The sequence below is a fragment of the Protopterus annectens genome, chromosome 8.part0 (genome assembly GCF_019279795.1).
Source record: "Protopterus annectens isolate FY-2018-M chromosome 8.part0, PAN1.0, whole genome shotgun sequence".
Taxonomy (NCBI): Eukaryota; Metazoa; Chordata; order Ceratodontiformes; family Protopteridae; genus Protopterus; species Protopterus annectens.
Window position 1 is genome coordinate 368308271 of NC_056741.1, and position 26362 is coordinate 368334632.

Here is a 26362-nt window from a genome sequence, read left to right on the forward strand (position 1 = left end):
TATTTTAGTAAACTTAAATTATGTAGCAACTATTTTTTGTCAACCAGAGTACTGTAGCAGTTACAAATGTGAGATATCAGTGTAGAAAAGATGCAAAACCTCCATATAAACACACATGCCCCATACAGTATAGTCACACAAGAATATAATGTAATGAAAGCACATAGGGGAATGTCATGGAAGGCAAACGAAAAATTATAATGTGTATGTAAATATTATATTATATTATACAATGACTGCCAATTAATATACAACAACAAGTACGCTAACTGGCCAGCCCAACCAGAGTACTCATTGTAAATCTGAGAGTATACTAACAGAAAAAGGTCTGGTTGACCGGACTTTTATCTGTTTGTATATCTCCTGTTCTTTGTTTTTTTTTTTCTGCAGAGATAGCAATGGAGAAACGAAGATCTCTGTTGCTTTTTTTTAACATATTTCACTATGTTTTACGAGTTGAAGAACTTGTATAACATAACAAGATATCATAAAAATGTAACAGAGATCTTCCTTAAAACAGAGAAAGGAAGATCCCTGTTGCTTTTTCTAATATATCTCACTATGTTATACGAGTTCTCCAACTCGTATAACATACTGAGATATGTTAAAAAAAGGCAATGGAGATCTTCCTATCCCTGTTGCTACCTCTGCACAGCACTGCTGTACTGCGTAAGCACAAGAACATGTCCCTTACCCATGAGCAGTACATCAGAAATGCCCCAGGATACTGGAAAACCACAGAAGGGCAGCACAGAGGCATTATACAATGACATTATTTAAAAAAGTTAAGTACTATTTTTCTTAAACAATGCCGTATAATAGCAATAACCCATGAGTGGGTGTGGGCAATGCTGTATTTACCCATGGTAGGTATTGTTTTATCACTCGGGCTTTGCCCTCATGACCAAACCACACCGACATTGGGTAAATCCAGCATTACCCACATCCACCTGTGGGTTATTGCTTAAATATAACATTATAAGTATAATAACCATCAGACCTTGCTCTACCCAGTGACAAAATACTCAGCCCTGTCAAGTCTTGAACCCGTGATGCTGAGTTCTACAATCACAACAAAGTATCACTACAGTATGTGCATTACAAGGATTTGCAATGCTTTAGCAATCATATCCTGCATTAATAAAAAAAAAAACAGCAGTCCCAAGTGTTGAACCCATGACCCTAAACACTACAGTCAGAGGAATGTACAACTACACAATCTGAGGTACAGACAGTCAGAGGAATGTACAACTACACAATCTGAGCTACAGATGTCAATGCTTCATTTTCAAACATATCATGCAATACAGGCATTCAACATTAGGAAGAAAGCTTTGTGGAATCTTGTGTGTGTTGTATATAGACATATAAACACACACACACACACACACACACACACACATATATATATATATATATATATATATATATATATATATCTGATGAAACATATATATATATATATATATATATATATATATATATATATATATATATATATATATATATATATATATATATATATATATGTATGTGTATATATATATATATATATATATATATATATATATATATATATATAAACATCCCTCTCAACATGTGCAAGGAACCTGTACAATGGCTGTAAAAGGGTGGGGGGATGGGCCATATATACGGACATATTTCAAAAATCGTTGTTACAAATGAAAACGTGTTACAGCAACAGTGTGTGTTTCAGCAGGCTATTACTGAAGGATATGAGGATGGAAACTGAAATGTCATGTCATTTATTTAGTGACATAAATCCTTGGATCATCACCGTGATTTACCAGACAAATAGAAGAACATTGTGGAACTGAACAAAAGTATGGTCCAAACATCTGGACATTCTGTGAAAATTCTGGCAGTGGAGAGGTATGCTCAGAACCCCTTAGTGTAATGTATCTGGACCAAGGTTGACAAAGTGTGGGGGGGCAAAGGCCTGAAAACAGGGACATGTCCAAAATGCGTCAGTAGATAAGATGAGAAAGTTCATGTAGTAACAGTGCATGTCCTAACATATATCATCTGAAATATCACAATTCCAGGAGTCAATTGCTTCTCATTAGCTACTGACCTCAATCTTCACATCATCCCATTGATGTGTCATGCATACATAACAGTCATGGGGACCAGACCAAAAATATCGGCCATACAACTGGACATCCTATGAATATCTGGACATAACACAACTTTAGGGAAACTACACTGAGCTACTGAGAAATGTCCAGACTACAGTCAGACTGACATAACACTACTCAGGTCCAGCTTTGGGGCTTTACACATACATTAGCAATTATAACAGGCACTACAGGGATGTAATACTGGTGGAAAATGACACTAGTGTGCAAGTGCATACCCCCAAACAAGTGCATCACAGTCACAGCACCATACCAGTAAGCAAACTGAGCACAACAGTATAATACTGTGTGAGCAACCACATACTGTTTGCATCTCACACATTACCCCGACATATACTGCCACAGTTCACAGTGTACTTGGAATCCTGAAGTGTTACAGGATATGGCACAGCCAGCCCCTACAAGCATACAGACCTGATAGACCACCAGCAGCTGTAGCAGCATGCAGAGTCAGATAGGTAAAGGATGTCTAGCACTCACATCTGCTACTCTCCCTACCCAGCCCAACAAACATATACACACAACAGTGCTACACAATCTTGGCAGTCTGTTCACAATGGCCAGACATACATAACTATCATATGTGCAGATTTCCACAGAATTACCAGGGTGTGGACCCATAATCCTGGCCACCGCTGCATACCATGGCAAGGAGTCTGCCAGGTCATTGGCATGATAAATGGAGTACAGTTGGTAATTAATGATATACCATATCCATGCACCTCAGAGTGCAGGACATCTGGGCAACACATGGCATACTTGTAGGACAGGGGGCTGGAAAGAGGCACATATCACACATAATGGTGTTACAAACTGAAACAGTAGCTGGTGTTAGACATGTTGTTATAACATAACATCCCTGAAGGATATGATGTCTGGAACACCAGTGGATATCAACACTTACTGACTACAGTCCTCACATTATCCTATCAACCCCACAAAAACAGATGTTGTTTGAGGAACAGACCAAGCATAATAGGCAAAGATCCAGCTAATCTGTGGACAATATGCCAGGTGAGAGGTATGTTAGAGGCATATCACTGTCAGATGTAAAGTCACCCAGTAAATGCATGTCCAGATAAACCCTGCCAATGTAGCAGCCCTCCATGTGTATATAACAGCACTAATGACATGCAATCTGTACCAAAATCTGGAGCTTTGTCCCCCATGTTGTTGGGTTGTCTTCACATGTCCTGTCCTGTGAGGTATTTCCACCTACTGTCTGTGAAGCTGTAGCCCTCACACCTCTCTAATGTCCCTCGCACAGGCAAGGAAAATGGGCAAGGCCCACATGAAGGGCATCCCATATGTTGGAGCTAGCAGCTTTGTCCTGGCCCACAACACAATACTATGTGGGCATCTACATAGCTTTATGGCCTCAGCAGTACCAGACAGGACAATAACATCCCCCTCAAGGTAGGCTGAATGCCTGTGGTGGACAGCAGCAATACACAAATCACAGACTTGGTCCCTATATTGGCTGCACAGGGCAAATCAGGATAACACACCATCTTGGCATCAAAGCAGCCGTTGTCTGATCAAGCATTTAAGGTTATAGGTGGAGTACTGTAAGGCTAACTATGAGTACAAATTGGACACATCCACCAAAGCCAATCACAAGGCCATCTTCACATATGTCTGCAATCTCTGAGGCAACAAACCAACCCACCATGTAATGGTGGCCAATCAGAGCACATAGACACACAACATAGCTATAGCCAACCTGCTGCAATTTAAGGAAAACATCACTACCCTGACTCAGCATCACTGTAGGTGAATATGCACAGCATCTACACCCCTCCCCCCATCACCATTGAGCAGGGACATATTCCCTACTGAACGACAACAAACATAAGTATCCATGGGACCTGATAATATCCCTGTCTGCATCCTATATGAACTCAGGCATGTTCTCCCAGCTCCATTACACACTGTAGTCACACCAAGCCTTGGCACCATTCATACCCCATCCACATGGAAGATGGCCAATGCCATCCCTCTACACAGACATAAATGAGGAGTACAGGATTTTGAAATCAAGTAGCCCTCATTGGGGAGAATATGACACTTCAGGACCAGCAGTGTAATGCAAGCAGATACAGTGCTGATACATTACAGGGACATGTTGTGGTTGTGAGTGGTGGCTACTGGTATAAAATGTAGCTGTGCAGGTTCTGTACATACTGTTCCCAAATGTATGAGGTCCTGTAATGTGTCTCCCTTTTTATGTCTGCCAGGTGCAATGTCACATCAGCAAAAGTCAACTTTCTCAGAGGCTGAGACAAAAATAATCATAGAAGTCATACTACAAAACCATGCCATAATGTTTGGCTAGAGTTAACAAGATCTGCAGGAGAGGTCCAGCCTGTGGGATGATCTTGTCCACTGGGTAAACAATGTTGGCCTGCACGCATGTACATACAAGCAGGTCCGACATCATGAAAGTGACCCCATACTCCATGCCCGGCAAAGGGCTGCTGCAGTGGCCAGGGATCACACAGCCACAGGTGTGGGCCTAGCCATGCAGCCCCACTGACATCCACTGGGGAGCTCTTCTTGTACCTTGGGGCACCTATCCCAGTACAACATCAGAGTACAGACACCCCACATAGTGGCAGTGGGTGGCATCCAGACAATGGATGAGGAGTGTGTAGATAAGGCCCAGTGTAGATAACTAGACTAGTGTAGCAGACATACTTGTAATTGAAGAGTATCTACATGCATGTGTCAGGTCAGATTGCATTTGTGGATGGGGTTTTCTACTGCACAGCTGTGCACATCTATGGTGAAGGACAGCAAATTGTGTAGTATTGGGGTTGTACTGTAAATGTGCAGACATAGGTTCATAGGTTCATAGGTAGGTACTAGGCTACTGGCCCTTGGACCTATATAAGCCTAGTCAAAAAGGTGCCCTGGCTTTCACCACCCAAGAAAATGATTTTCCTGTGCATCTGTCAAGCAGAGCCATAGAGGTGATCACCAGGGTGAATTTCTTATTTCCCATCCAATCATCAAGATTTTTCTTGAAGAATGGTAATGAAGAGCTTTGTTTGATATAGATAGGCAGTTTGTTCCAGAGTATGGGAAGTCTCTGGGACAGGAATCTATTCCTCCAGCATGTTCTGTTTATTGCGGTGATAAGGTTTAGGTCCCCAGAGTGTGTAGCTCAGAGGGACTGGGATTTTTTAAGTGGAGCATTTCCAACAGCTCTGGGTTTGACATAGCTTTGTAACGGCCGAGGTTGCCTCTGAGTAGGTGATATGCAACGGAGTAAAGCTGGAATTTTTTGAGACAGTCTGCTTAGGACATCAGTTTGAGGCCAGTAATACTCCTTGTGAGGTATTTCTGCAGCCTTTCCAGTTGTTGTAGATGTCTTGTGAGGTACATACCAAAAGGGGCATTGTACTCTATAATGGGTCTAATGAGCGATAAGTAGAGGGGGAACAATAGCCTCTTTTTTCCTGAATGAGAAAGCTTTTGTGATGAGGTGTGCCATGTAGAAGGATTTCCTGACTACTGTGATGATGTGATTATGAAAGGGGAGACTGCTGTCCACCTGTGACCCAAGGTCTCTTATCACACTTTCAGTGTTAAGTAGACTACCACCTATGTGGTAGCTCATGGGTACAGAGTTTTTACCAAAGGGGATGACAATGCACTTTTTGGCATTGAACTTGAGGCCATGGTTTTGACACCAGGCATCTGTCTCAGTGAGGCGCTTTTGTAGGATGTTCACATAATTAGGAGTTTCAATTATGGCTCCTAGTTTGCAGTCATCTGCAAACTTCATTAGCCAAAGACTGTCTGTGTTAGCCTGTACTTCAGAAAAGAAAGTACCAAACAGGAGAGGACCCAGGACTGAACCCTGTGGTACTCCACTTGTCACTGGACTGAAGTTGGATTTGGAGTCTGCTACTTTCACATTGTGGGTTCTGTCAGTGAGCCAATTGGTAACCCATCTTGTGACATAAGGATTTATACCTAGTTTAGTGAGTTTATCTATAATTCCAGTGTTGGGGATGGTGTCAAAAACCTTGGCAAGATCTAGATAGGCTGTGTGAACCACCTTACCCTCGTCTACGGCTTTGGTAACTGCTTCAAAGAAGTCTATCAGGTTTAGGAGACGCAATCTGCCTTTTACAAACCTGAACTGGGTAGGGGTCCAAAGTTTGGAGATTACCAATGTCTTTGTTTATAAGTTCCATGATGATACATTCCATGGCCTTACAGACCAGGCTTGTTAGACTAATGCGGTGGTATTTTCCAGGGTCTGTGGTGGCTCCCCCTTTGTGGAGTGGGATAACCATCACTGTGTGCCATTCAGTGGGCACAAAGCCTGAGGTGAGGCTATCACGGAACATGGTGCTTAGGTGGGGTGCCAGTTCATTCTGTAGATCATGTAGAATGCAGCCTAGGATGTTGTCAGGTCCCATGGATGCTGTGTTCTTGGCTTTGGAGAGTATTGTTTTTACCTGTGCAGCCGTGATTACAGGAACTTTGCATTCTTCTGGTATAGAGATGGGCTCTTTAGGGGGTGAGGGGGGGGTAAAGATAGCACTGAACCTATCTGCCAGGATGTTCGTTCTGTATATTTAGTGTCCATTTGGCTGTAACTCAGAGCAGATCTGAGTGTTGCCATTGAGATTCTTGACATAGCTATAGAATGCTTTGTGTTGTCTTTAGAATCAGTCGTGATTTTGTTTTTGTAACTAGCTTTGGAGGATTTTATGAGGGATCTCAGCTTCTTACTGAGGCTAACCAAGGAGTTCCTCCAATCATGGGATTTCACTCTTATTTTGCAGCAGTTTCTTTCTTCTGTTGTAGAGTTTGTTTATGGCAGGTGTCTACCAGATTGGCTTCCTTTTTTTGGAGGATAGCATCTTGGTTCTGTTAGGGATAGCATGAGCCATGCACTCATGTGAGTGCTTATAAAATGCATTTGTGCAGGATTCAGCATTTGTACCTCTATTGTCCATCTGCATGGGTGTCATGAAGTTTGGCACTTCTGTCTTAAGAAGCGTGAAGTTAGCTTTGAAGAAATTTTTTATGGTGGTTTCCCTAATGGGGGTGGGGGTGAGATGTGGATGTCTGGGGTCATTAACTTGTGGTCGGATCTGACCAACGAGGAATTCAATTCTGGTATGGAACACCATTTGCCCATGTTGGCAATGACCATGTCTAGGATATTGCTGCCCCCAGTGGGGGTGTGCATAAGTTGATCCAAGGTGTTGGAATTTATAAGTTCCAGAAAACATTGAGCAAAAGAGTTGGTACATAACTACTTTTCCCAGTTAATGGTGGGGTAGTTGAAATTGTCCATTATTAGGGTGTTGGGTTGTACCCTAATATTTTCCAGTGTATCAAGAAATGAGAAGTGGGAATCCTGGGGCATGGTGGGGGATCTGTAGCAAGTTTCAATTTGGATTGCGGTCTTGCCCAGAGTTAGTTGCACTTAGATAATCTCAGATGCATTATGCTGAGCAACTAGCCTGGAAGTGTGGATATCAATAATGAATATTGACACACCTCTGCCTTTAATGTTTCGGTCCAGGTTAGGTGGCCGAAAGGTGTGGTATGAATTATAGCCTGGTAATGCAGGGGTGCTCTCTGGAGCCTTGAACCAGGTCTCTGTCACTGCACAGATGTCAGTGTTCTCCATTTTAAGGAGAGCCTCGAGTGAATGCATTTTGAGGTTTAGACTTCTAGGATTGTGTAGCATTACCCTCAGATTTTGCTTGCTTGTACCTGTTTCAGTGGTGAATTTGTCATTTGAACCTTGCCTAAAAAAGGCACTATAGGGGTGGCAAGAGCCTTAGCCAGTATCCGGAATCCCAAGGGTGAAAGGTGCAGGCCATCTCTGGCAAAGCATCATGGTCTGTCGATCATGTCATCCCAGGCAGACAGATACTGGATCAACTTAGAATGACACCAGAAGCTTAGCCAATTTTTGAAGTCAATCATTTTGTCCTTGTACTGTGGTATCATTCTGGAGTGATGGCAGGATGCTATTCAGGGCTAGGGTCATACCTGCCTGGGCTGCAAGATGGGAGAGCTCCTCCATGCCTCTTTTCATGTAGTTCAGGGAAGTACATCTCAGGTCATTCACACCAACTTGGACAATGACAGAGTCATATTTGTACTTGTTGTGGAGTGACCTGAGTGCATGCATTATTTGGCAGATCCTGCTACCTGACAGGCAGCTGACAGTAACTTTATCCTTGTTTAGCCTGGTGAGTGGAACATCAGTGTGCCTGACTATAGAGTCACCTATGACTAGAGTGTTGGGTAAGTTGTTATGCCTTATGGGCTGTGCTTGAGTGGCACAATGAGTTTGTGGGCTATTTGTCATTTGGGTCCATCTTGTATCAATGCCACATGTGGGTCTGCTGACAATACTTTCCTCCCATAACTGCCTAGGTCCCTCTGGTCTGCATCTGGGACGGCAGCCTGCAGCTGGTGAGTAAACAATTGTTCGGTTGTGGTTTGCCAATACTCCAGGCATGTGAAGGCCATGCAATATACCATGCACACAACTGTCACTCATAGCCATATTGCTTTATGTGCATGTTCACTTGTGTTGGGGTTAAATGCATTGCATCACAGTGGTCACCACAGGGGCCTATCTGATGAGAATGTAACATCCCTGTAGCATACCTCACAACCTGTCAGTGCAAGACTTCTAGACAGAGACCAACACAACAGGGGGACAAATGGCCTAAGGTAGGAACGTGTGTGAAACATTACTGTCATATAGTGGATATAAACAGTGTACACACCCCTGTTAAGATGCTAGGTGTTTGTGATATATATACAAACTGAGACCACAATATGTCAGTCCACACCTTTTCCAAACTGTAATGTGACCTATGACATAAATAATTTACCTGTAAAACCAATCAATCTGTTGGGCACCAAATATGGAGTATACAAACCTGACAATAAGCTGGATGCATATGTGTGCATGCCCATCAAATAATATGTTATTGCAGCAGCTTGTGATTTACTGACAGCATAAAGTCTGCTTGGGTACACACCTGCCATCAAGTAAAGGCACTCTGAGTAACGCCAAATAACAGTCTGCTGATTATCCAAGTGTGATAATCATGACATTTGCTCAGTTGCCTGCAACAGCCCAGGCTTGCAGACAGTTTACAAAGCAGCAAAGGGATCTAATATTTGAAAGGTATCATTCAAGAGTAGGGTACAACATTACCACAGCATTGCATACACCATGGAAAATACTGGAGATAGTTTTCAAAAGGTGGACTGAATATGGGACAGCAGTGCTGTTAAAAAGAACCTGACATCCCTCCAAAAATGATGACAAGACATGTCAAGACCTGGTCAGAGAGGCTGCCTGTGGACATACAGCAACACTGAGGGAGTTGCAAGAATCTTTTACTAGTACTGGTGTTGTGTACTACTTGTGGGAGCACTCTTCAATATTCTGCATACATCTGGCCTATGGGGTAGTGTCAGAAAATGGACGCATTTCCACACACCAAAAAACATCCAGGGGTGGATACAAATTGCAATACAGCACATCACATCTCCCAAAGGCATGTGTGAAAATGTGTTATGGTGTAATGAGACTATGGATCGACCTTGCAGCCAAAATACCAAAAGGTATGTGTGATGCACAAGCAACACCTCTCATAACCTGAAGACCAACATCCCCATGGTGAATCACACTGGTGGTAGTGGCCTGCTGTGGGAATGCTGTTCCAAAGCCAGAACAGGGCCTGTAGTCACGGTGGTGGGAATTTTGAACATTTCCAAATAACACCCACATCTGTCCAAAATCCATCAGGCATCTGCAAGAATGCTGAGGACGGGGAAGTGTGCCAGCCTTCAACATGACAAAGACCCGAAGCATACATCCAAAGCTACCTATGAATGGCTCTACCTGAACACACTCATAGTTATGGATTGGCTCAGCCAGAGCCTACACCTACACCAGACAGAAAAATACCAGCGTCACCTGACAAGGGCTGCACACATGAGCTGCCCTTGCAATCTGATAGAGTTGGGTGACCTTTGCATGGAAAAGTGGCCAAATAATGCCTAGTCAGGATGTGCCATGCTGATAGACACCTTCACAAGAATAGTGAATGCTGTAAGTCACTTACAAGGTGCTTCAACAAAGTATCATTTAAAGGGTTTGCACAATTATGCAATCACCATATTGTACATATTGCAGTCATTATATATTACATGCAACACATGTGCTTGTTCACAGACTGGATAGCACAAATCACAAGTCACATGAACAGTGGATAACATATATGAATGTATGATTGTGGTCTCAGCTCGCATATTACAAAAACATGTCATGTTAACAGGGCTGTGTACACTTATCATATCCACTGTAAGCTTAGAAGGTTGGTGGTGTAACAGGAATTGTGTGACCATACATTCACTGCTGGTTTGGAAGTCTGACACTCAAATGTATGTCATTAATCAGTGATGTCACTCCTCAGATCATCCCACTTATGTATCAGATAAACACAGGGGTTTTGAGAAATAGAGAAAACATATGAGGCAGACTTCTACACATCCTGTGAGTATCTGTACAGTTGTGATGTATGTGCTGTAGTACTTGCCACTGTGCTATACAGGTGAACAGCAATGATGTATACATGGGTGCAGTCTGTGCTGGGGAATGTCCATCACATACTAACACTAATCATGTAGTAAAACTGGCTGCAATGCATGATGTTGAGGGCCATGTGTCATGCATGTCACCATTTGGGTAATGTGTGGTCTAACAGATTTGTGCCACCTCACCTCTAAGTGTGTGTGTGTGTGTGTGTGTGTGTGTGTGTGTGTGTGTGTGTGTGTGTGTGTGTGTGTGTGTGTGTGTGTGTGTGTGTGTGTGTGTGTGTGTGTGTGTGTGCATACCAACCAATGTCAAAAGTGCTTGTATTAATGTACATATGTTGTCTTCCCCTCACAGGTGGTGATGGGGTTTAGGGTCCCCCCTTTTGGAAACTGATGTCATTATCTCTGCAAACTCTGACAATGATGATAGGAATAGTGAGGTACAGGTTGGGTTGTCAGGGGCTGAATCTGTACCATTGGTTGGTATCCCACTCTTGTCCACACCATCCCCACACACATTGACAATGCTCACACATACCCCATCACCAGTGGCCACAGATGATGGACAGTTGGCAGGTGGTGGCATTGAACAGGCTAGTGTGATGACTATGGCAGGTGTGAGTGTAGACACTGGCCATAGCCAGAGTGCAGGCAAGGTCCCACTCAGGCAGATGGTTCATCGGGCCACTGTCACAAGTGCCACAGAAGGAGTCACCAGACACATGTTCTGAGCTGTCATGGATGCACAGAGGGTCTATATTAGAACATCAAAGTTTCAAAACTTTGAATGTTCTAATATCGACCCCTATTCAGTGAAAGCTGAAAATATTGAAGCAACAGAAAAACAATTTTTTTCCTAGGGAAAGAAATTGGTTATACATCTCTGTTGCTTTGGTATTTTCAGTGCTGTGGTGGAAAGTTATGGATTGGGTTCAGGTAAGTGTGCGATTGAGTGCGGGTTAGGTTGGTTAGGGTTAGGGTGCTGGTTAGGTATGTGGACAATTGTGTGGACTTGAGGGTTAGGGTGGGTTAGGTGAGTTGGAGTTAGGGCGCGGGTCAGGTAAGTGTGCAATTGTGTGGACGTGATGGTTAGGGTGGTGTAGGTGAGTTAGGGTTAGGGCATGGGTGAGGTGAGTGTGCGATAGTGACGGACCTTAGGGTTAGGGTTTGGGTTAAGGAAAGTGGATAGTTAGCGGTGTGTTTATAGTTTAGTGTAGGGCTAGGTGTAAGATTTTAGGTGTATGTGTGTGGATTGCTGTTTGTTTGATGTGCTTGTGTTCTGTGCATGTGTTTTGGAACAGCAATTTTTTTCCCTAGGAAAAAGTTTGCTGTTCTGTCTGTTCGATGTTTTCAGCTATCACTGAATAGGGGTCGATGTTAGAACATTCAAAGTTTTGAAACTTCAGTGTTCTAATATAGACCCATTCACAGGCACATAGTGAACACCACAAAACACAAATACTCAGGGTGGTGGATGCAATTCTCCCTGATTTACGTGGTGACATACATGACCTTGTTGAGGCCACACATCAAAATACTGTGGTCATGAATAGATGGTGGGGTGATACCTTGGCAATCCTCGAACTTAGCAATCCTCGACCTTGGCATGTCTGTGCTAGAGCATATGGTGGGAGATGGGCATCAGCCACGTGGACGTAGGTCATCATCAACAACAGCTGAGACTCTATGGGGCCTTGCACCTTTACACACTCCCTTAGTGGCAGTGACACCAGCACTACTAAAGGGGAGTTGCTGTCCAGGTCACACTGGAGCAAGCCATGACCATGTGGTCCTGTCCATTCCCTGTCAGGGGCACAGATCCTGCAAACAGCAATCACCATCAGGAAGGAGTACTGCATCTAACCTTGGGCCTGCTGTTGCCAGTGATACCCCTGGCAGAACCAGTTCCTGTGTTCCTGGCCAGAGACGGTGACCTGGACACCCTGCCTTGTATGGTACACAGCTGTTCAATGTACCACTGTGTAGGGCAGCCACATGGCATGACTGTGTGCATACATACACACACACATCTGTATCACAGGCAGGTCACCTCCTGACACACACAGCGTCTTTGTAAAGCCCATCTATTGGATACCCATCCAAACACACACAGATGATGCCACCCATATGACCCAGCCTAGGCCTCTGGCAAACCCAAACCACACCCTTTGTATATGATGATACCTTTGCCACATCCCTGTCATCCATACCATTGATGCAATGACATGCTAATATGGGTCTGATGCACAGGGTGAATATAGTACAGTACAGCTATGTAATACTATGTAAGGTGCTCTCTGCTTGTATTTGTTATGGGTACACATACAGGTGTATGTACCTTATTAGCCAGGATGCATTATTGCTGTTAGTACCACTGACTGAATGTAGTCTAACATGCTGTATTCTGTTTGTGTTCCAGGTGTCTGTTTGTCTGCATGCTGTGGCCCTGCAGACATTCTCGAGAGGGAGTATGGCAGAGTGGGAATACACTGACCTTGTCATAGGCAAGGTACAGCTTTATAACTACAAGTACCAGGTGTGTATGCATGCGACAGTGTGTGAGGGACACTGTTGTCAGACAATGTGACCTTGCATACATACCCCTTGTCACAGACAGGTAGCCTTCAAACATGTCAGCTCAGTGTTGTGTACTACCACAGGCTCAAAAATACAGAACAGGTTTCTGCAGTACTGTCAGCAGGTCCCTCACAAGCATAGCCATTACTTTAACTGCAACAGCTTCACCTGTCAAAACCTGTTGGCCCTGTCATTTTTTTACCATACACTCAACCCTAATGCAGTTGATGAGGGCATGCATAATGCTGTGTATGACAGGTCTGTGATATGTATTCCTGAGCCTACCGAGTGGAACAGGGAGATACAATGGTATATCCTTTGCATGCACACAGTAAGGACTGACACATGGGATGTGCACACAGTAACATACACACAGTTGGCAATACATAGATTAGTAAACCTACATTTCCACCATTATGTACTGTACTACTACATACATGACATGCCCCACATAGATTATGTGCATGGGATATAACACACTACCCCTTACAACATGTAATGTTCTGAATGCCTCCATGGATGGTGAGACAACCCACCAAACATAGTATGTGGAGTTGTATTGCTCCTACAAGCCTGGACAAGTGATAGTGTAGCATATATTGTATCAGCATGATGTTTCAGTCAGGTATGATGCATGATGCTGAAATGTATGTCACTACCCTCACTGTGTCCAATTTGGCAATACTATCACATAGTTCATAGGTTCATAGGTTCATAGGTTAGTACTAAGCTAACTGCCCTTGTGAGCCATTGATAAGCCTAGCCAATTATCCCTTGTGAGACTCAAACCCTGAACCTTGTGTTTGTAAGGCAAACACCTTAACCATTAGGCCACTCTCCCAACCCCAACATACATGGGCATTGTTAAGTGACACAGACCATGTATAGTTTGCCAAAAAAAAGGTCTAAGCTTGTTCCCTGCCTTTCCTGTAACTATTCTAGTCCAGATCCAGCTTTGATGTAAGCTTCTCAATGGTGCCAAAAGGCTGTTCTTCAGTTGTTCCCTTAGATATGCTAGTTCTCTCCTCTCTTGCATTTTTACTAGGTTATTAGTCTACCACTTTACCAGACTTCTTGTAGCAATTATTGTAGCACACAAAAGTGCTACTAGCACTAAATGTTCTACAAGGAAACAGCTCCAGTACTTATTATTAATGCCCACCCCTCCAGGCATGTCTAAAGATCAGTTTATTGTGGTTTCTCCTATTATCCTGGTGAACTTCGGCATCATGAGGCAATGTAGCAACTGGTTCATGTACACTGACAACCATCTCCTCTTACTTCCCAACACTCAGACTTGTAAGTGATGCACTTATATATCCAAACTGGAAGCCATGAAGTTATCCCATGTGTTACAGAGCTTACTGAACTAAGAGCTGGCCAAAGGTACTGATATGGGGAATGACTTCAGCTGGACTGATAATGTAGAGCCGTGGGTGTTAAACATATCAAAATACTTTGTCCTACAAACAGGTACACTTACACACACACACACACACACACACACACACACACACACACACACACACACACACACACACACACACACACACACACACACACACACACACACACACAGGTGATTTTATATTAACACCCCAACCTCAGTAGTATTACACAATGGGGCTAACCTTTTATGCTTGCTTGTGCCACTGTTTAAAACCAGTATGCCACTGTCTACAGCAGGACATTGCTGTACACCATTCAGGGTACCCATGAGTGTGACCCATGCTGCTGTGTCTGTCCACCTGTGTTTCTCTGTCTATCACTGTCTGTCTCTCACTTCCCCACATCTATGTGTGTGTATGCTTGACATATATAGTTATCTGTTGGCCATATATGTATGTGTGTTACACACAATAGACGTAGATATATCACATATGGGCCACCTAAAGCTAGCTGGGGTAATCCTGTCTGATATGTGTGTGTGTGTGTGTGTGTGTGTGTGTGTGTGTGTGTGTGTGTGTGTGTGTGTGTGTGTGTGTGTGTGTGTGTGTAGGGACAGTTAAGGTGTACATAGCTGTCTGTATGCACAGATGTATCTGCACAATATAGTCATATAGACCAATGTAGGTTCCAACATGTCCTGTGATTCTCTAAGTGTAGGACCATCCTCAGTGTGACCTTGTATAGTTAAAGTGGGACTCCATTCCATAGATAAGTCTACTCTGGTCCAGGGTTTTGTGTGCTTCAGACATATCTTTTAGAAGTACAAAGGACTTTACTTGAGGTAATGGTTTGTTTTGGCAGACATTTTCTGATAGATCTGTATTCTGACAGTGCAAAGTATTGTCATTACCTAGTGTCAGACATACTCAAATCATCACATTGCTTTACCGGAGAAATAGTAGTTGTATGATGTGTAGATTGATATTATAATGGCAGCTATGTACATTCTTGCCCAACAAGGCCATTTGAGAGGTGTGGCTACAGCCAGTTGAGTGATAATTCAGCAACTTGTTGATATACTGGCTGGGAATCTTCTGCTTCTGTGGTATCTGTGTAACCAGTGATGTGATATCCTGGTGTGGCCATACCTGCCTGCTGTACATTTTTTGGAAGATTGCCCAGGTGTTTGGCTAGAGGTTTTGTCCAGTCTGCAATCTGTTTTTATGGCAAGTTATTTCAGTATAATTGAAGAGTGATGTTACAAAATATTGACAGGCATTACTGTGTCAGCCTGCACAACCTTCAGATAATTCCCTCTACTGCAAACCCCTCACCCTACCAACTTTCTCAGTATGTCAGGGCAATATTTACCATACATGCCTGTTATTGTGCCTTTGTTCCACATTTACTTTTGCCCTCGTTCAGACATGTTGCAGTCAGAGGTTTGGTGTTATGGGTGTGGGTACAGACTGCATTGTACTGTGCAGGCATGTTGATTATATACAAAAGCAAACATAATAAAAGGAAAAAAGCCATACTGACAATGACCACTGGCAAGAGTACCAAGAATCATGATTATTCACAAAAGCCATAGCACCTCGGCTACACTGCCCTCAAGAAGTCCATTATATGTGTAGTATAGTCCACATAGCACTGTGACTTTCAGGTATGTTAGTGGCAGACCAGTAGGTGTCACTGACATGCATAATCATTGACACTACAGTTATCTGCATATGGTCCTGTGACAGACAGCTAGGGCAGTAGAAGATGAAAGCCAGGAGAGCATGCTGGCCAGATCCTGACAGTATTGACCACACATGGACATAGCTCATTGACCCCTGCATATTGAGCACATGCAACATGTTTTCATGTGTATTGGGATAGCCCTACCAATCTGTGTTATGCTGCTATTTCCCTGCGAACATACATGCTACTGAATTTCTGTGGGTATATGGGGTGGGCACACCTGTCAACTGTAGACATTTTCAGACATTGTGCTGATATCTGCTTTACATTTTGATTCAATTTACCATACTATTGTGCCCTATCTTGGGGACTACGGGCATATCAAAAAAGAGTACAGGTGAGATTGTAATTGCATACATTTACATGTCAGACTTGTTACCTTTCACAGCCTTACTGCAACTGCGAGACCTGGTGTGCTATGACTGTGTGGGTCTGTAGGGGTTTGATTCAACATTGTTGCCATTTGTGGAGCTTTTCCAGACATTTCACTCTGGGTTTCTACAGTTGACTTGCTGTGTGGGTCTGAGGGGTGGGTATGAGACCCCATACTGACATCCATGGCTGTGAGCTATGACAACTCAGTTAGTTGGCTCCACATATATACTGCAGTGGGATTTGCCACCTTGGATACTACTGCATAGTGTTGGGAGGCCAGTACTGGGCAGACATATCCTGATGTCCCACATAGCTGTCACTTGTCTGCTGCTATCCCAGTAATCCACCCCATTGCCTTGCATGCATCCAACAATACTATATATATATGCTACCAGAACATACTGATTACATTAATTTACTGTTAAGGCAAATGACTTACCTTGTGCCTGTGGCAGTTGTGTGTACAGAGCTTCTGGGCTGCCTATGTTGGATGAACACAGTACACTGTCTATACATGGTAAGTTACAGGTAGTGTGATGTGTGTGTCATCCCTTTTTACTGTGTATATGAGTAGAGAGAGGTGTCAGTTCCTGGGTCCTTACAGTGTCAGTGTGTATGCTATGCATTGCCTCTTTGCCAAGGCCGGGCCATACTGGGCTCACCTCCATCTGCCAACAGGGGCTGGCTCAGGGGGTTCTTCATCCGAGTCCCTCTGTGTCAGTAGGGACCTTGGCAATGGTGGGGGGCTGTGTGGCCCTTCCCATCCTGTTCCTGCTGCAGCTTTTATTGCAGCATCATACTGTGTAGCATGGCACATACTATGAACATGTGTGTACATGTGTCTGGAGAGTTCTTTAAGGCTCCACCAGATGTGTCCAGGCAGTGGAACCATGACTTGAGCATCCCAAACACATGCTCTATAATGATCCTGGTTTGTGTGTGTGCCTCATTATGGCGTTCTTGCATGGGTGTGTGTGCATTTTTGATGGGTGTCATCATCCACTGCTCCAGTGCATAGCCAGCATCCCCCACCAGGTGGCCATACAGGATGTCCTCCCTGGCAAATCCCTGATACAGCTGTGAGGAATGCCAGATGTGGGAGTCATGATAGCTTCCAGGGCTGCCAGCACACACATTCATGATAATGCCCTGGGCATTTCACACGACCTGGCAGTTGATGAAGTTGAAGCCCTTGTAGTTTATGTAGACCCTACCATGCTCACCGGGTTGTGCTTTGATGTGGATGTGTGTGCAGTCTATGGCACTCAGTACCTCTGGGTATTCAGCTACACGGTGGAAGAGATGCATATTGCTGGTCAATTCCTCATGGGTGTTGGGGAAGTATATGTGGTCATGGGCATTTGATAGCATGGCATCCAGGAACTGGTGGTGTACACTGTATGCGGATGCCTGTGACACCCCCATGATATCCCCAGTAGGTCTTTGGAAAGTACCAGTAGCTAGTATTCTTAAGGCTACACGTACCCTGGTATCCACTGGGATTGGTTCCCTCTGTTCATTTTAGATGTGAGGCGAGGCTGGCACAGCTCCACAATTTGCTGAAGTATGTCCCTGTCCACCCTGTAGCACTCTACTATCTCCAGGTCATGTAGCCCCTGGTAGGTTACCCTGGGTCTGAACACTCTTCTCCTCCTTCTGAGTCTGGGGTGGTTGTCAGCATTATCCTCCTCACCACCATCAGCCTCCAGCACATACTGATGTATCAAAGTGATGGCAGCCCCTAGCATTTTGTCATTTAAAATTCCCAGGTTTACTCTAAAGGTGCAAAATTTGTGGGAAAAACAGACTTGGGGGTGTTTGCATACTTTTTTGTGATATGCTGCAACTGCTGCCTGTGTGATTGGTTCTATGATACATTCCATTTGCCAGCTATATTATTCATGGCTTTAAATTGACCACTGTGAGTGTTACAGGCATTAGTGGTAATTTGTGCATGTTTGCCTTTATTCTGCTGTTGCCCTTTTTTATTTTTTTTATTTACATTTTCTCCCATTTTCAGCTATGCAGCCACCTGTCAGCTATATTACTGAGTGCTTTCAATGGCCCATTGTGAGTTGCAAGAGTCCCATATTAGTCATTTCTACTTCATTTCTCCTTTATTGTGCTGTTGCACTTTCTTTTTTTTTTTTTTTTACATCTCCACCCATTTTCAGCTATCCTTCCTGTTTAAGCCCCAATGATGTCATTAGCTAAGCACAGCTAAGCTATCTGGGACACACCCCTAGCTTAGCTAAGTGCATACCCAGTCCACAGAGCTGCAATGTGCTTACACCAAGCATGACACACACCCTTTTCATGTTAGCTGCCCCTCCTGCCTAAACCATCATGTTACAGCACCTACACTGTTAGGCGCAGTGTGACACTTAGAAGAATTTGTGATTCAGTATAAGTCTCCTCATTTACATAACCCACTGCCTTAATCCCTAGTTACTGCACTACACCATGGCATTCCCCCTTAGTAACCACTGTTTCCTGCCATTGTTTACCTTCTGCATGCCATTGACTATCATGGCAAAATGCAGATTTCCCCTACACTTGTCTTTTCCCTTTTTTCTTTCCCCACCATCCTATTTGCGTGGTGCTTCCCCATACTTAAATGGCTGAGATCAGCCAAAAAAATAAAGTTTATTTTTTACAATATTTGGCTTTTGGCCATTGGCATACCCAATGTATTTATTACATGCATTTTTGGGTGCTGTCAGGGCTCTGTTTGTTTATTTGCAGAAATGTATTCGGTTAGCAACCAAATACATTTCTATAAATACCACTGTTCCTGCACGGAGACCAGCTACCTTGCAGGATCGCTCAATCATCTCATTTGTATGATTTTCACCAGTAAATGAGCTGATTAGCATCCTGCATGGCTTTCCATGCAGGAACAGTGTAGGTCTGCTCTTGCACATCAAAACTGCATGCTCATGGATCGTGAAGTTGCCATATTCTGTGCAGGAGTGGCTACACTGCTCCTGCATGGAATATTTTCATCGTGAATCCCAAGAATTGTTTTTACTGTTGTTAGCCAGGCTGGTGTCTGTTTAGGGTGTTCATATAAATAGTTCTTACTCATGACTAAATCTTCTTGCAAAGATGTTAATACCTTTAACCAGAGGTTAGGTACTGCATCTGACCCAGGGTTTTCCAATTAGAGTCTTTTCTTAACTTTGTTTCAGTCTCCCTGGCTGTCACCATCCCATTTCATATCCAGTACCTTTAAACTTCTTATTCTTTCTTTTACTTCTTCTATCCATTTAGCATCTTTGTTACATTCCACAGGATCTTTATAGATCCAAAATGTAGCTATTTCTTCTTTTTTGGTGGTCTTTCAGTTCATTTTGCCTTGTTTTCCAATTCTCTATAAAACTTTTTTGGGTCATTAATACATTGCTTACTTTGCACTTTTCCTTTATATTTATCCATGTATCTTCTATGTTTTTTCCACCTGTGCTGAGAATTTTAGTTTGTCATTTGCAATAGTGCATGATAGATCCAGATCTGTTCTAATACTGCACATTGTTTTTATTATGTCTGTCTTTCTATTTTTGTTGATCTGTTCCCTCTTCTATACTCTTCTAACAGTGAGACTTCTTGTCTTAGTTGCTTTATAGTTTTCTCTATTTGATACTTCTATGATGGTGTTCAATTTCTCCCATTTCTCTCCCTCAAGAGGACCCTTTATTCTTGTGATAGAACTTTATCAGTTATTGATTTTACTGCACAGTAATATATCCTGTTTACTTCTGTTATATTGCATGGATATTTATGGACAGTCCTACTTACTGTGTTCATTTGTTTTATCAAACTTCTTACTTTTTGGGTTTTATTGACCTTCTGCAGTCTATTTCTTTCATTGATCTTAATATGTCTATCTATCTCTATGAAGTCAAGCAACTCTTCCCTTAGCTCATTTTCTCCTAAACCAAGGGCATATTTTTTGTTTTCCATTTCCAGCAGGCATTCTATAGAAAGTTCTGTTGCATCTTGCTGTGGCACATTTTCTTCAATTTCATCCTGTGCCATCCATTATTCTGTCATATGGGAACTCACTGGCCTATCACTCCTCAACATTAACTGTGTCAGTTTCCACAGTTTCCTATTGCTTTTCTTGCTGTCCATCTTCAAGTGAACATTTATACTGGTTTGCTGTGGAAAGCTCACAAATATCTTCATATGGCACCTGAACAATTGCTTCCTTTTCCACTGTTTTCCCCATAATTTGGAGGTCCATTGCTCTATCCTGTTGTGATGCTTTCTGAATTAGATTTTCTGCACTTAATCCTTCACTTTGGAGGTACTCTATAACCTCAGTTTCTGTTTCTTTAACTTCTCCATTACTAATCTGCTTTTCTACTTTTCCTCGTTGTCTTCATATTTTTTGTATTGTAAATTTTCCATGTCTGGATTCCTTTGCCTGTATTTCTCTTCAAACATCTTTGGTGCTGCTCTTTTTGTATTTATTACTTTTGCTCCCTCCTTTGCATCGATTTTACACAGTATTAAATCTCTTTTTCTTTCCCATGTCCATATTTCTTCTTCAGATGTTGCCTGATCTTCCTGTTTCTCCTTACTTTGAGGACTTGTTCCATCATGCTGTGATGTAACCTGTGTTAGACGTTCTACATCAAATCCTTCACTTTGCAGGCACTCCATAACTTCAACTTCTACTTTTTAACTTCTACTTTACTAATCTTCTTTTCTACATTCCCTCCTTGTGATATTATTTTTTTATTGTGAAATGTTCCATGTCTGGATGCCTTTGCCTGTATTTCTCTTTGAATATCTTTGGGGCTGCCATGTTTATGTTGATTAATTTGGCTTTTGGCTTTGCATAAATATTGCACCATATCAAATCTCTCTTTCTTTCCCATGTCCATATTTCTTTTTTATCTTTTTCAAAAATATCCAGGTTTTGTTGTTTACATTTTCACACTTCCTCAGATGCTTCTTTTTCCAAACAGATAAAAGTTTATTGATCTATATACTATTTTTCACAAATCTTTTGTATTAATGACCACAAATTTTTACTTGAAGCTTCTGACAGTTTTTCTTGCCAAAGTATTTTTCTTTCCTCTAATTTCTCTCTTAATCTTTTTGTATATCTCGTGTCTGGAAATTCTGGGCTTTTTGCATAATAATAACAATACATTATTTCTTTCTTATCCTCAATAATCCACTCTATCATCTTTATGGCTCTTCTTTGGCCTATCAGTTTTTGTGATTTTTGTAGACTGCTACTTCCTTCTACAACAGAGGGGCCATCTCCCACTGGGCCTGGCCTTGCCCCATTGTAAGAATGTTTCCATATTTTGAGGATTCTACACTGTCATTTTTTCAGTCCTGCCACCAGTGCACCTACTGGGAATGGTTACTTTTTAATCCAGGGCGTTGTGCATCCAGCTATCTTTTTTTTAATCTGTGACCTATTTCTGTCCATGACATATGCTATATATAAATACAGTCTATATATCAGTATCATCTTGGTGAGATTTGTGAAAATCAGGATCCACCTCTTGAAGGTACTCACTAAGACCTGAGGATAAATTCAATTTCAGCAATACTACTCTCCTTTGCTTGCTGACTATTATCTCTCCATTCAGAGTTACAGGGCTTTGAGATATGGCTGGAATATGGGGCTTTTCCACCTATGTTGCTGAACTTTTGAACCCAGAGGAGATTTTTTATCACTAAAACAGAGTTGTTAGTTGTTAAGTTTGGCACACTTCAGGGTGATGCACTAGAGTGTGTGCGACTTGTAGTTGAGGAAGAGTGTGATAGTTGGGTAGCTCAAGCCAGCTTTGATGAGTGAGGCAATGCATTGATGAGAAATGTAGGCCTTACTGGATGTGAATTTGGCTATTTTGTTATAGCACTGCTCAAGTTTGCTCTTCTGTGTAGCCTGCAAGTTGGGGGAAAATAATGATGCATGTAGGAGTGTGAGATGAATATAGTAGGAGCAGTAGTTGTCCTGCTACATTTACTGAGATTGTGTTTAACACTATGTAAGAATCCCGCATTTTTGATGTTTTTTTAAAAACTTGTTGAATATGTAAGATAAATTCAAGTTATCTTCAATAGTGACACCTACCAGTTTAGTGGTGGAAAGTACTTCCATTATTGTATTGTATTGCTGAAGGAGGTGAGTTTGAAGTCTGTTTTGCAATCAGTATCGGACTTAAGGGTTAAAGGAGTAGTTCTGCCTTATCTGGATTCTGGGTGCGGTTGGATTTAGCCAGCCAATTTTTGATGAAAGCTTTTGTGGTAGAAGGCAATCTACCCATCCTCTACCTGCTCTGGATCCAACACAGGAAGTTCACCTCAATTAGGAGGGGAAGGAAGATAGAAGATAATAGGCATGACTGTTAAAACATCCATTTAACCAAGGTCAGATGTGACCAAAACCAATGATGGGCCTGTACTAAGGAGAAACTGGAGACAGATACCTCAGACGTGTGACCCAAAAATATGATAGCCTAAATTGATCGGATAACTGTCTGAGACAAGGATACCTAGAGCCATTCTACCTTGTATCTAAAAGAGCACCAGCCAACATTGAAAAACAAATTGAGAAGAGTGATACCAAATCAGGGATGATGTAACCAAGCCAGAAGAATAGTTACAATGCACCTGAAAGAGACATTTTGGCAAACAATTGGACTAGTTGTATTGTATCCAAAAGAAGTTTTCAAATCATTACCTGAACTAGACAGAAACATGTCAAGTAAAACAGATATTTTATTAAGTTGGGGGGGGGCATTGGATCTTCCCCAACTTCCTGTTACTCTGTGCTAATAGTGTGGTGCTATTCTGTGTAAATGAACACCTCAAAATACTAAAAAAATAACCACAGTCTGACTTCTCCCTGATTGACCGGATCAATAACAATAAACTAATACTCAGTTTGTTCAAAACAAAAACAATGCTTCTTGGCGCAACCAAAAAAATGACCAAAATGTCCACTACAGTACACTACAGTACAAATCATTGACCACAATAGTGCCACTTTTGAAAACACAAACTTATTTAAATTGCTAGGACTGTAGCTAGGTCTATCTCTCAGCTTCTCCATTCACATAGATTCCACAAGAAAGAAAATGAACCTGCTATTATTCTAATCAATAACATCTCTACCTCTCCCTTCCTCTCAAAAGCTTCCAGGATAACAATAGAAAAATAGATTTTATTCTCACAACTGAAATATAGACTCCACCTAGGAGCTAATACCTCAAAAAATGAAATAAATAAAACACTTGTCTAAGGAGCTACTTACAAAATGTGTAGGTTTATCACACTCCTGCAACAAGAAGAACACAATTGCAAACACTACAAAAAGCAAATGGGTCCCAGTTACACCAAAGGGTGACCACCTGTTCAGATAACTTTTCAGAGAAATAAAAAATCTAAATTTCTCTCCCCTAGTAGTCAAACTAATAACAGACTCCCTTCTTACAACTCTAGAAATCTAAACAATTTAGCACACGAATGATAGGCCCTGGAAACTAAGTTCCAGTGTACAAATCACTGCCTCTCTGTGCTAGGTTAGTAACTCTGGGAATCTATGTTTATTTGTATTACAGATAATTCCTCATTCCTTGAATTCCAATCTAAACTGAAAACACACCTCCAAAAATGTCAGTGGCATATCTCAATATCTCAAATCACATAATAATCTTAATTTATATATATATATATATATATATATATATATATATATATATCTACTCTGAGCTTTGGCCGGCAAAGACCTGCCTGCAATCAACTGGAAATATAAGTGAATTTAGATAAATCTTTATCTGCACTTTTTTCAAATAATACAGCATTTAAATTGATTTATTTGTGTTGCATTTAATATTATCTAGCTGGAAGTTGTGGCTCTGTTTTTTCAGTTAATGCTTGTTAGAATTTAGTGCTAGTTAGAATTCCTGCATAGCCAGTGATAAGTGGGGGTAGTTTTGTGTCATTGATATTCAGTTTCTGCCTTATATAAGTGGTACATTTTGGATTATTTTCTGCTTAAACGCTGAGCTTTTGCCGGCTAAGACCTACCTCAATCAACTGGATGTATAAGTGAATTTAAGTAAATCTTTATCTGCCCTTTTGTCAAATAATACAGCATTTAAACTGATTTATTTGTGTTGCATTGAATACTATCTAGCTGGAAGTTGTGGCTCTGTTTTTTTCAGTTAGTTCCCCACCCACTCTCCCTGCTTTTGTTTTGGAGTTAATCGTGGTGGCTTTGAAACTGCCCGCCCCTCTTGTAAATTTGCATTTGGATACTCCTCCTGGGCCCATCTCATTTGCTCACTCAAAAAAATTGCACTTTATTCATCTGCTTTTACTGTATTTGTGTTTCTTCCTACTTTGTTGCTTTATTTTGCTTTTGCATCATTATAAAAGTACTCAATTGCATTTATTACTGCTTGGTGTAACTATCATTCTAAGCCTTTTGGTTTAAGCACTTGGGCTTCAGACCAGTTGTTTTACATTAAGAAGGTTTGTGGTCTGCACTGTTGTGGCAGGACAGGTAGCTTACATCCTTCTAAGTTGGGAACTGCTGATTGAAGGCTCAGTGTCTGTTATTCTAAAAGTGTATTAGTTCTGGTTTAAGCACTTGGGCTTCAGGCCCGTTATTTTACATTAAGAAGGTTTGTGGTCTGCACTCTTGTGGGAGGAGAGGCTAGACTCTGCCCTTCTGAGCTGGGAATTTCTGGTTAAAGGCTTATAGTGCCTGCATATTTGAACTGTTTCTTACTGAAATTGGTGTGCCTTGTTTGCTGTAGCATAGACTAGATCCAGGCCTGCTGAATCTAGCTTTGTTTGTATAACTTGAGCACTATTCCAGTCCTTCTTAAAAGTATTCAATTGTATTTATTACTGCTTGGCAGTAACCTGATTTAAAGTTTAGCTATCATTCTAAGCCTTTTGGTTTAAGCACTTGGGCTTCAGACCAGTTGTTTTACATTAAGAAGGTGTGTGATCTGCATTGTTGTGGCAGGACAGGTAGTTTACATTCTTCTAAGTTGGGAATTGCTGATTGAAGGCAAAGTGTCTGTTATTCTAAAAGTGTATTAGTTCTGGTTTAAGTACTTGGGCTTCAGGCCAGTCATTTTACATTAAGAAGGTTATGGTCTACACTCTTGTGGGAGGAGAGGCTGGACTCTGTCCTTCTGAGCTGGGAATTTCTGGTTTGAGGCTTATAGTGCCTGCATATTTGAACTGTTTCTTACTGAAATTGGTGTGCCTTGTTTGCTGTTGCATAAACTAGATACAGACCTGCTGAATCTAGCTTTGTTTGTATAACTTGAGCACTAATCCAGGCCTTCTTTTTTGGAGAAGGTTCCCCTGCACCCCCGTGGCAGGAGTGTGCAGTTAGAACTTGTCTGATTGAAGACTACAGGAACAGGGCTCAGTTTCGAGATTTTTTTTTACTGGTTAATTGGGTAATTTGTTTAAACGCCTTTTCTGATGCTTGTAGTTATCTAAAGCTGTTTTAAATGCAT